At 42.4% G+C, this 11,139-nt stretch overlaps 1 long non-coding RNA gene across 1 annotated transcript; it reads left to right on the top strand.

Moving 5' to 3' along the window:
- The first annotated feature begins 8,855 nt into the window (after positions 1 to 8,855).
- Positions 8,856 to 10,811, top strand: LOC111094028. Its single transcript, XR_005384181.1, has 3 exons — positions 8,856 to 8,970; positions 9,712 to 9,751; positions 9,846 to 10,811. It is a non-coding gene; the product is annotated as an uncharacterized LOC111094028 (long non-coding RNA).
- Positions 10,812 to 11,139: the final 328 nt, after the last annotated feature.

Raw genomic sequence — 11,139 nt, forward strand, 5'->3', positions numbered from 1 at the left:
GGATGGCTCCTACCATTATATGAAAAAAGCTCATTCCAAAGATGGCTACTAAAAGCCTTTTAACTATCTATAGTTCAATCAACACCTGAGGATTTTCTAATCAGCATAATGAAGGTCAGACATGGGTTTGCTTGGTGAAATTAGTGGCTGGTTATTTCGCATAATCGCAGGTAGAACCATATTCTGATTAGGTAAAATGAAAATTGTTCTAGGGATGTGACATGGCTAAAATATTTTAGTGATGTTGTACCTACTTGCATGGATAGAATGTGGGGATTCAGGATGATACAAAGTCAGTGTTCTTAGAAATGGCTCCTGATGTTTAATCCCTTATTTTTTTTTAATTTTTTAAAATTTATTTATGATAGTCACACAGAGAGAGAGAGAGAGAGAGAGAGAGAGAGAGGCAGAGACATAGGCAGAGGGAGAAGTAGGCTCCATGCACCAGGAGCCCAACATGGGATTCGATCCCGGGTCTCCAAGATCGTGCCCTGGGCCAAAGGCAGGCACCAAACCGCTGCGCCACCCAGGGATCCCTATTTAATCCCTTAATGGCTCTCTCTGGCTGGTCCTTAGTGCTGACCTGCCAAAGTCACATTTTCACGCCTCCTGAATGTGGTGACATCTATACAGAGAGGAAGTTTCATGCAGGGTGATGGCCAGGGCATCTACAAAGGCAGAAATGTGATATTTTTGTCAAACTTACAGAATAGGTAATATCAACTATTTAGGGTTTGATTGCAGAAGTGTTTAATACATTCTATATTTGCTACAGCAGAATGTTGCCTGAAACTTACTTTCATTATAATCTGGTAATAAGGTGGCATGACTAACTTCCATTTACCTCAGACTATTCAGTGATTTTTACTTTTTTCCACCAAAAATAATTTAAGAGTTGTTCCTGTCCAGATTGGCTTAGGATCCCTTGCACCAGGACATCACATTACTCCCATTTTGGAATGAACTGGTGTACTACCTTCATAGTGAAGTTACACCTACCTTATGATCTGCCAAATGTTGTGGGAGGATCTTGATACTCACTCTGCAGGGGCAATTCTTCACCTAAATTTAAGGGGTCTGTACCTGGAAAGGGGAAAATTATATTTTTAATTTCACTAACTGCTAACAGAATTTAATATTTCTAAATAAACCACATTTTAGCAGCACATGTAGTTTTGTTACCCATTAGAATCACAGATATTTTTCAGATCATTTTATGGTGGTTGCAGACAGTGCTAAATATCATTGAAGATAATTGGCACTTAAAAAAATATAGTAGTTACTGGACCAACTGCTAGACTTTTTATTTAAGAGATCAGTAAAAAAAATTGTAGGAATTACTGTATCACATACATATTTCCTTAATATTTTGAAACCTTATTTCCATATAATTGGCTTTCTTTTTAACCCTATGTGCATTATCCTCTTCAAAAAACATTTTTTTAAAAAACCTTTTTTTTTTTTTTTTTTGAGGAAAGGCATTGTTTTTTTGAGGAAAGTGTTGGGTGAAAAGCTTTCATGGCACAAAGACATCAAAACCCCCTGTCCTAGAAGATTTTCTCAGTGCCAGGCCTATTGCTAAAATCAAACCTAGCTGCCTGAATTAGCTCTTTGTTTATGTGACACCATAGAAGGAAGTGAATAGTATGCCTCTGTGTGTGTGTGTGTGTGTGTATGTGTGTGTAGAAGTGATTGGATTGAGGCATCAAGCAGATTTTAAAGAATAAGGGTGGCTAGTAGAGCAGGATCAGGAGAAGAAGGGGATAGAGCAAGAAAGGAGTTGTTGGTATTCTTTCCTGAAAATCATGTTTCCAGTTTGTATGATGGAGGAGGAGAATGTCATAGAGAACCATATAGTAGGGTTAGGCTAAAGGTCCTAGTATATGGTTCTCCATGACATTCTTTCACGTTGCCGTGATCAGCATCCCCTCCACCATGGCTCCCCTAAATGAAGAGTTGCCTTTGCTTCCTTCATTTCCCTGCATTGATTCATCAGCAGGGCCACCCTCCTCTCAAACTCAGAAAATGAACCAAATCCATCATTTGAGGCCAGGCAGCCATCATCTTGCCTGACTGTCTGAAACAGTCTCCTGAAGCCTCTCCCTGCTTTTCACTCTTTCTTTAAAAAAAAAAAAAAAAAAAAAAAAAAAAAAGATTTTATTTATTTATTCATGAGAGAAGAGAGAGAGGCACAGGACACAGGCAGAGGGAGAAACAGGCTCCATGAAGGGAGCCCAACACAGGACTCGATCCTGTGTCCCTGGGATCAGGCCCTGGGCGGAAGGCAGCGCTAAACCGCTGAGCCACCCAGGCTGTCCTCACTCTTCCTCTTTCAAAGTCAGTTTTCCATGCAACGGCCAGAGTAATATTTTTACCCATATAAATTTTGTATATCCATATATATATACCACATCTTCTTTATCCATTCTTCTGTCAAGGGACATCTTGGCTCTTTCCACAGTTTGACTATTGTGGACATTTCCCAACCATCAGAAAGGATGAATACTTACCACTTACATTGACATGGGCGGAACTGGAGGATATTATACTGAGTGAAATAAGTCAATCAGAGAAATCAGGTGATTTCACTCATGTGGAATACAAGAAACAGCACAGAGGATCATAGGGAAAGGGAGGGAAAACTGAATGGGAAGTCATCAGAGAGGGAGACAGACTGTGAGAGACTCCTAGTTCTAGGAAACAAACTGAGGGTTGCTGGAGGGGAGATGAGTGGGGGGATGGGGTTACTAGGTGATAGACATTAAGGAGAGCACGTGATGGGATGAGCACTGGGTATTATACGCAAGTGATGAATTACTGAACACTACATCTGAAACGAATGATATACTATATGTTGGCTCTTTGAATTTAAATTTTAAAAAAAGAGATAGAAAAAATATAAATTAGAACAAGTCACTTACCTGCTTAAGATCATTGAACAGTTACCCCTTCCATTTAGGCAAAAATTCAAATGCATTGACGGGACTTTCAGAGCCCAGAACCAGATTCTCGGGACCCTCATGTGTGCTGTCTCATCTCAGGGTCTTCACATTAGCGATTCCCTCTGTCTCTCCTTCTCACTGATGCTCATATCAATGGCTTTTTAATATTTTAATGTCATTCGATGCTCAGAGAGGCTTTCCACAGCTGTTGGATCATTTGGTGGCGGCACTTCATCCTATTCTAATTCTCTGCTTTGCAATGATACTTTTTGATTTTGCTTGTTTAATTAGTAGTTTACATTTACGTAGAGGTTCCTGTGTGTCTCTCATCATCTAAATCCTTTACATGTTTTAACCATACCCCCTTCTTGGGCGATCTCTTGCACTCCCAGAGTTTCAAAAAATGTCCATGCACTTGGTAGCAAAGATGGGGACTGGGTCTCTCCCTTTCTTCACTGTGGTCCCTTTAGGCTTAGCACAAGGTGTTAGCACAGAGGAAGGGCTCAGGATTCCTTGAATAACTGATTGGTGACTCTTACATTTCCCTTGCATTTTATAGCCATTAATTGCCACTAGATAGTGATACAATCGTCTCAAAATTGTCTTAAAAAATACAATTTCGGGATCCCTGGGTGGCTCAGAGGTTTAGCACCTGCCTTCGGCCCAGGGCATGATCCTGGAGTCCTGGGATCGAGTCCCATATCAGGCTCCCTGCATGGAGCCTGCTTCTCCCTCTGCCTGTGTCTGCCTCTCTCTCTCTCTCTCTCTCTCTCTCTGTCTCTTTGTGTGTGTGTCTCATGAATAAATAAATAAAATATTTTTTTAAAAATATAATTTCTCACCTTTTCCCCAGATGACTTTTTCCTCCTCGACTCTGTACATGAGCAAATGATAACAGCACCTATACTATTGCCCAAGCTGGGGACATCCTAATGCTAATGCTGAGCACATTTCTCCTCTGCCAATCGCTATTGAAATTGTCTAAACTCTCTGAAATAGTCTACACCTCCAAGTTCCTGTATGAGCTAGAGCTTATTTCACTAGTTTTATTTATGCTGGCTCTGTCCATACTATTGCACCACTCTACATTGTATGCTATGACGTTAGCACAATGCATGCCTGTTCACATCAAGATGGCATGTGTGCTGACCCCTCAGACTGCAACATTCTTCTCTCTCTCCCATTTTATTCTGCCCACCCCACCGCTGCTGCTCCTGACCCACCCTGGCCCTGGTGACAACCTCACACAAGCCTCTCCTTGATAATTCCCATCCCTTGATGAGACTCATTTCCTCTGGGAAATGAGCTCTCTCTCTTGGCTCTCCTGGAATGCCGTAACATGGTTCAGACTCAGGATGCCTGGAGCAGAGTCCTGAGAACATGTATTTTTAAAAAGCCCCCCTGGTGGTATTGATGTAGTATGATCATGAATCATCCTAGCACACTTTCATAGGTGAGCATTTGTTTATCTGTATTTGTCACTAAACTGTGAGCACAGTGGGACAGGGAACAGATCTTACGCTCTAAGAAACACACAATGAGGCCCTTGATAATTTTTTTCAAATTAATAAATGCATATACCTTGTGAGTTTTCTTTGAGTATTCAGGGCTCTGTATGTAGCTGCATCATTTTAGTAATCATATCTCATACCAACCTATCATAATATTATTCAAATTTTTCCAATAGTTTTGATACCATACCCAGGACTGTACATGAGACATCTAATAGAGTTTAAATCCCGAGTGCTAATGGTTTCTGATTTTCTTTATATAGAAATGAAAAAAAAATTGCTAAAAGTGAAAGCCAATGTTAGGCTCCTGGACAGGTTCCTTGACCAATATTTACGAAGAGTTCCTTTTGCGAATAATCTTGTAAGATGTGTGTTAAGAATAAATTGTTAAGTATAAATGCCCTTGTCAAAGTACAGGTAAATGTCAAGATAAAGGTAAGTAACTGGAATTAGATAGAAGTTTATGCACATATGTGTGCACATACACACACACACATACTTTAAGGTAGGGTAAATATTATTGCCGTGAACATTAACTAACATTTTTCCAAGTGCTATGCTGAAACTGATTTGAAGGTTTATCAGTTGAAATAGAAATGAAATGCTTTCCCCCTTAAGGACGATGATTTATTTATGCTTTTAGCCCCTTGTTTCTGCTTGCAAACTTCCACTGATCATCACAGTGCTGTATGTTTTGCTATCATCTTTCTCTCTTTACACCTATAAAATTCATAAAAAAATGTCTTAAGATATGTTTGGAAAAATCAATAGTGGTCTTCATGTTTTTAAAATGACAGAGATAAACATGATTACCTTGTGGTTGTTCATAATACTTCGAAAATCAAGTAGGAAACAAAGAATTGCTCAGATAATTGACAGCGATTCTCTACTTTGGTTTTGTCAGAAGGAAATCTGTGCATTGGCCCCTCTGTCTTCCAATTACAGAGGGTAGCCGATTTCTTCATGGCAAGTACAGCTGTGTCTGATTTTTAAATTATCGTTTTGATAATTTTTAAGAAGTATAAAAAACAATCCTTAATGCCATAGACGGAGATCATCAAATGAGTCTGGTGTCTATTTACAGGAATGGAAATAGACGTCTCTTCTAGCGATGTGCCCTGTTAATGGGTGGAGTCAACTTGGATTACTGTTTTGAGAAAAACAGAAGATGCTTCTGTGCCTAGATGGAAAAATAATTGGGATTGATTAGCAAAGACCAGCATGGACACTGGGGGCGGGGGTGTGGGGGGTGTGTGGAAGCCATGCCATGCCTTTGCAATCCTTGATTTTTTTTTTTAAAGATAGTATTCATTTATGCATGAGAGATACAGAGAGAGAGGCAGAGACATAGGCAGAGGGAGAAGCAGGTTCCCTGTAGGGAGCCTGATGTGGGACTTGATCCCAGGACCCTGGGATCATAACCTGAACCAAAGGCAGACGCTCAACCACTGAGCCAACCGGACGCCCCTTGATCCTTGATTTTGAATGAAATACCTATGTGGACAAGGATGTGTAGAATTAATTTTTTTTCAGTATGGGTCAGGCTAATTCTTGAGGATTATAAATGGAAAGTGAAAGTGGCTGAAAAGCTCTCAAACCCTCCCATTGAGTTGTATGCAATCTGTGCCATCCCTTACTTTATATGTGGAAAATTAAGTACATTGCATCTAATTTATAGTATTAAAAGTTGTGCCTTTCTTCTTTTGCTCAGTATGCCTTCTGCCCTGGGCCTGGCCCTTTTTTATTAAGTTCATCCTCTCTTTCAAAATAAGTATTCTCAACTGTAGGTGACTAAGCATACAGAGTTCACTATTCATGACCACCTTTGAAACTTGCTTACCGTTCGTTGCTCACCATTTTGCCCAGAAAAGAGCAAGAATGAAGGGTGAAATGGAGGACAGGGAGAAAAGAAGGAGGAAGAAGGAAGGATGGAAGGAAAGAAAGAAATGGCACAGTAAAGAAGAAAGAGAAAAAGAAAATAGGAACATGAAAAGGAGAGGGGAACACAGCGATTTGGGTATTAGTCGCACCTGCAAATCCCAAGGGGACAGGAAAATGAATCCTTGAAACGGCAATGGAAAAGCCCAGACCATCCCTGACAGTCTCCTCTGGGGATGCTGACAGGACCCTGCCCTGCTGCAGTGGACAGGCTCTTCTGCAGTTGAGCTCAGGGACTAGCTAAGGGGACCAGGGCTCTCTCCCCTGTACTCACCCCTGCACTCTGAGCTGGGGGAGCTGCAGATCCAAAGGAAAACCAGACCCCGGAGGGAGGAAGTGGGAGGAAGAAGAGTTGCAGGGCTTTGAACTTCAGGACATTCTCGGTGCTCCCCACCCCATTGCCAACCCTCCCTGTCAGAGAGCAAAGGAAGAGAGATGTGGGTCTGTGGCTCACTTCACTAGTGAGTTTGGGGAGAACTGAGAATCCTTCAGCCCAGAACGATTTGTTAATGGAAAGAGGGGAAAAAATGTGGAAAAGCCCATTTGTACTACACTTTTGCACTTGGGCTGATATGCCAGAGGGGAAATTGTGTTCAAAATCTGTGGCTACTTAAAAAATAAAAATAAAAAAGGGATGCCTGGGTGGCTCAGTGGTTGAGCATCTGCCTTCAGCTCAGGACATGATCCCAGAGTCACAGAATCGAGTCCTGCATCGGGCTCCCCGCAGGGAGCCTGCTTCTCCCTCCGCCTGTGTCTCTGCTTCTTTCTGTGTGTCTCTCATGAATAAAAATAAATAAATAAAATCTTTAAGAAAAAAAAAAGAAAGAAAGAAACCTGTAGCTTTCCTGAACTATACATGTATTCTGTATTCCACTTGTAGAAGACAGGTTAATTTCCCCCCAGACAGAAGAACCTGTGGCTTCAGCTTCCAGAGACAGTGGTTCCTAGTTGGGGAGGACTGTGGCCAGAAGACCTGTGGACCAGCCGGTGAGCTAACATCCTCCTCCTCGGCCCCATGGAGGTGCTCAATCCCCGAAGCTTGAGAAGGAGCACCCCGAGAAGGAGCTGATACCCAAACTCAAGGGAGCCAGTTGGCATCAAGAGGGGGGACTCTCTCCCAGTCCGTTCAGGCTCCTATAACAAAATGCCAGAGACTGGGTGGCTTATGAGCAGCAGGAGTTTGTTTCAGATAGTGCTGGAGGCTGGCAGGCCCAGGTCAGAGTGCTGGCAGCGGGGCATGGGGACCCTCTCCTGGTTGCAGACCTCTTGTGTCCTCACGTGGTGGGTAGGGCCACGGAGCTCTCTGATATCTCCTTATAAAAATATTTTATTTAAATTCAATTTGCCAATGTATAGTATAACACCCAGTGCTCATCACACCACGTACCCTCCTTAGTGCCTTAGTGCCCAGTTATCCCATCCCTCCACCCTCCTCCCCTTCTGCAGCCCTTTGTTTGTTTCCCAGAGTTAGGAGTCTCTCACGGTTTATCTTCCTCTGTAATTCCCCCCCCCCCTCAGTTTCCCTCCTTTCCCTTATGGTCCGTTTCACTATAATCACTAGTATGTGGTGCCTCTTTTATAAAGAGCACTAATCCCATTCCTTCGGGTTGTACCTTCAAAATGTAAGCACCTCCCACCTACTAATACCACCACCTTTGGGGAGGTTATCAGCATATCCACTTTGGGGGAACACAGCATTCAGATCCCAGCAGCCTCCAAAAGGAATGCTTTGAAGTGTCCATGATGACAGTGTTTGCAGAATTTTCATAAATTCCTCTTTATCCTGACTTCTCATCTCTTTAATAGCAAATAATGAAAATAGGAAATATGCATGAACACCTTTGAATGGCAGCAGTGTGGATAAGATGGACATATCTCAGGGTGAGTTTAGCTTTTTCCATATTTTGCTGATTTTTACTAATTCTAAATCATATATAGTTGTTATAGTGATTGGAATACGGTATGCAAATTCCCTAGTACTCAGAGGACTTACAATAAATGTTAACTCTCATGTCTTATTTACTTGAAGAGTTTAGCCTTAATTTATTAGCTGATACGTGCTAAGGCAAATCTTCATCAGTTAACTATTCTGAGAGTTATATAAAATTGCTTTTTTTTTTTTTTTTTTTACAAATTGTTCTAATGAAATATCTTAAACGTCTATATTGTACCCTTGATATTCTGTGGTAAAATAATCATAATCATGATAACAAACATATACCACAGGAACTTTAACTGCCATGTGATATTTTTGGAATCAAACTCTGTAAATAAAGGCTGGCACACAGCAAGGCAGGAAGGAGCCAGCACACTCAGATGAGAAGAAATGAATGTGCTCACTTGAGCAGAGTTATGGTCAGGTTGAGAGAACTGGAAAGACCTCAAGCTGTAGGAGAGAGCAGCCAGATGGAGCTCTGGCCTTTCCCGGAGAAATGTACCCACTGCCAGCCAGTGGCCAGCAGGGACAAAATTGGGAAACGCACCTCCTGACCTCACTCTGCTCCTGCCCTTTCTACCAAGAGCCTCTCATTGGCTGAACTCCGTGAGAAGCCAGAGTGAATCTGGGAAAGGGAGCCAAGGTTAGCCTACAGTGTGTGTGTGTGTGTGTGTGTGTGTGTGTGTGTGTGCGCGCGCCCGCGCACGGGCATGCCCAAGGTTGGGGAGGGGGGAAGCACAAGCACACACACCCGTAAAGTCAAAGCCAAAAGTCCAGGTTCTCCACTTTGAATCCTCAACCCTTCCCAGCCTAAGGTTAAGTGCTTGAACTGAATTATTTAGGTTTGGAAGACAAATAACTTAGGCAGTTAACTGTATCCCAGGCAGGAGGTCAGAGCAGTGATTCATCACATCATTTTCAACTTCTTGTTTGCCCTGATAGGATAGCGGGGGAGTGATTTACCTAGCCTAAAATTCTGTCTCTGTTCCTTGGAGGGAAAGAAAGAGGGCTCTAAACCTCTAAACTGAGATCAGATGTGAGTGGGTTAAACTTTCCATCTGCTTCTTGAGAAGGGCTGACATAAATTCCCCAGTGAACAGGCCATCTATTATTTACCTCACTTAATCCAGTACTCATGGCACTAAAAGTATCACCACGGGGACCCCAGTTTGGCCTTTTAACTAATAACTTTTTAGGGGAGGGATCTGTTTTGCTCTGAGAGGAGGACGGCTTGTTCTACCGGATGAGAGCTTTCAGATGTTAATGAAATTGGATTCATCCCTGACCCATTTCCTGATACTTGGTGATTCACCTGCGGGTGAACTCAAGGGATAGCCAATTGGGAGATAATATCCTGAGCAGGCCTCTCACATTTGTTTTCCAGGGCAAGTCAAGCAACGGGGGATTGCAAGATAACAACGATGGTAAGTAGCAGTTCGTAGTTTCAAGTGAATTGAGAACAAATATGCAATCTGTAGTTAGTGAGCTAACAACCTTGCTGGTGCTTTTTATTTGCAGAGATCTCTGTTAATGCAGAAACAATCTATGAGTTTGGGGAGGACTAGAGATGATAGTCTCCACCCAACCTGGAAAACATGCCCAAGAAGCCCCGATGTTCCTTCAGCCAGAAGCACGTGAAGCTGTGGTGGAGGAGGCAAGCCATAAAGGCTGTTACAAACTTTGGCAACCAAGGGAATTTTTTTTTAGATCATGTATCAATAGTGTTAAGTTACGTGCTATCTCCTTACCATTACATTTCTCTTTAGACAACCCTTACATAAGACTGCCCTTTACTTAGATATTCCTTAGATTTCTGTGAAAGCAGCAGTGACATTAGCAACGATAAAATTCCAAGGAATCAACTGCATGCATGATGTGAAGGAAAATTCACTGAGCTGGGTGTTACTATAAAACATTTCAGAGAATGTTTTATCCATTGGAAAGGAAGTGTGCTAGTGCTCGAAAGGTATTTCACTTCCAACTTTCCTCAATATGGAAGTATGTTTCTACACAATGTGCCAGCGTACTCTTCTCAAGGCATCAGCATTGTGTTTGTTTTACTTAAAGCCTTACAAATGTTTTCTCGTTTTGCTTAAAACCCAAGCCCCTCATTATGGGTTTGGAGGCCTAACACGATCTGGCCCCTGCCTGCCTCTTCCACCTCACTTGCTCCCACCCTTCCTTGTACCAAACGCTGGCCATGCTGAACCCCTTGGTGCTCCTCAAATGTACCAACCTTGTTCTTGCCTCAGGGTCTTTGTGCTTTCCCTCTCCTTTGCCCCGAAGCTCTTCTTTGGACCCCTCCATGCTGTATATGTATCCAGTTGTGTATGCAATTCTCATCAGCCTTTATCCCTAATATTGAATTATGCTTTCTTCAAAGCACTCACCATTAAGTGGAATTTTCTTGCTTTTTAAGATTTTTAAAATTTTATTTGTTCATGACAGACACACACAGAAAGGCAGAGACATAGGCAGACGAGGAACAGGCTTCCTTTGGGGAGTTCGATGGGACTCAGTCCTAGGACCCCGGGATCATGGTCTGAGCTGAAGGGAGACGCTCAACCACTGGGCCACCCAGGCATCCCTCAGTGAAATTTTTTTGTCTGCAGATGGATGGTCTGTCTGTCTTTGCCAGAGAATGTAATCACTTTGAGGGCAAAGACTTTTCCAATGAAGCTTTGTCTCTGGCACAGAAGGCAACAGTTGGCCACAGAAAAGCTGATTCTTGACAAATAGCTCTTGAATGAATGAGAGCAGCCCCTCCAAATCAAAGCCCTGCATCCTGAATCCTCTTCTGGTTTTGTCTGTA

This window comes from Canis lupus, chromosome 35 (assembly GCF_011100685.1).
Source record: "Canis lupus familiaris isolate Mischka breed German Shepherd chromosome 35, alternate assembly UU_Cfam_GSD_1.0, whole genome shotgun sequence".
Taxonomy (NCBI): Eukaryota; Metazoa; Chordata; class Mammalia; order Carnivora; family Canidae; genus Canis; species Canis lupus.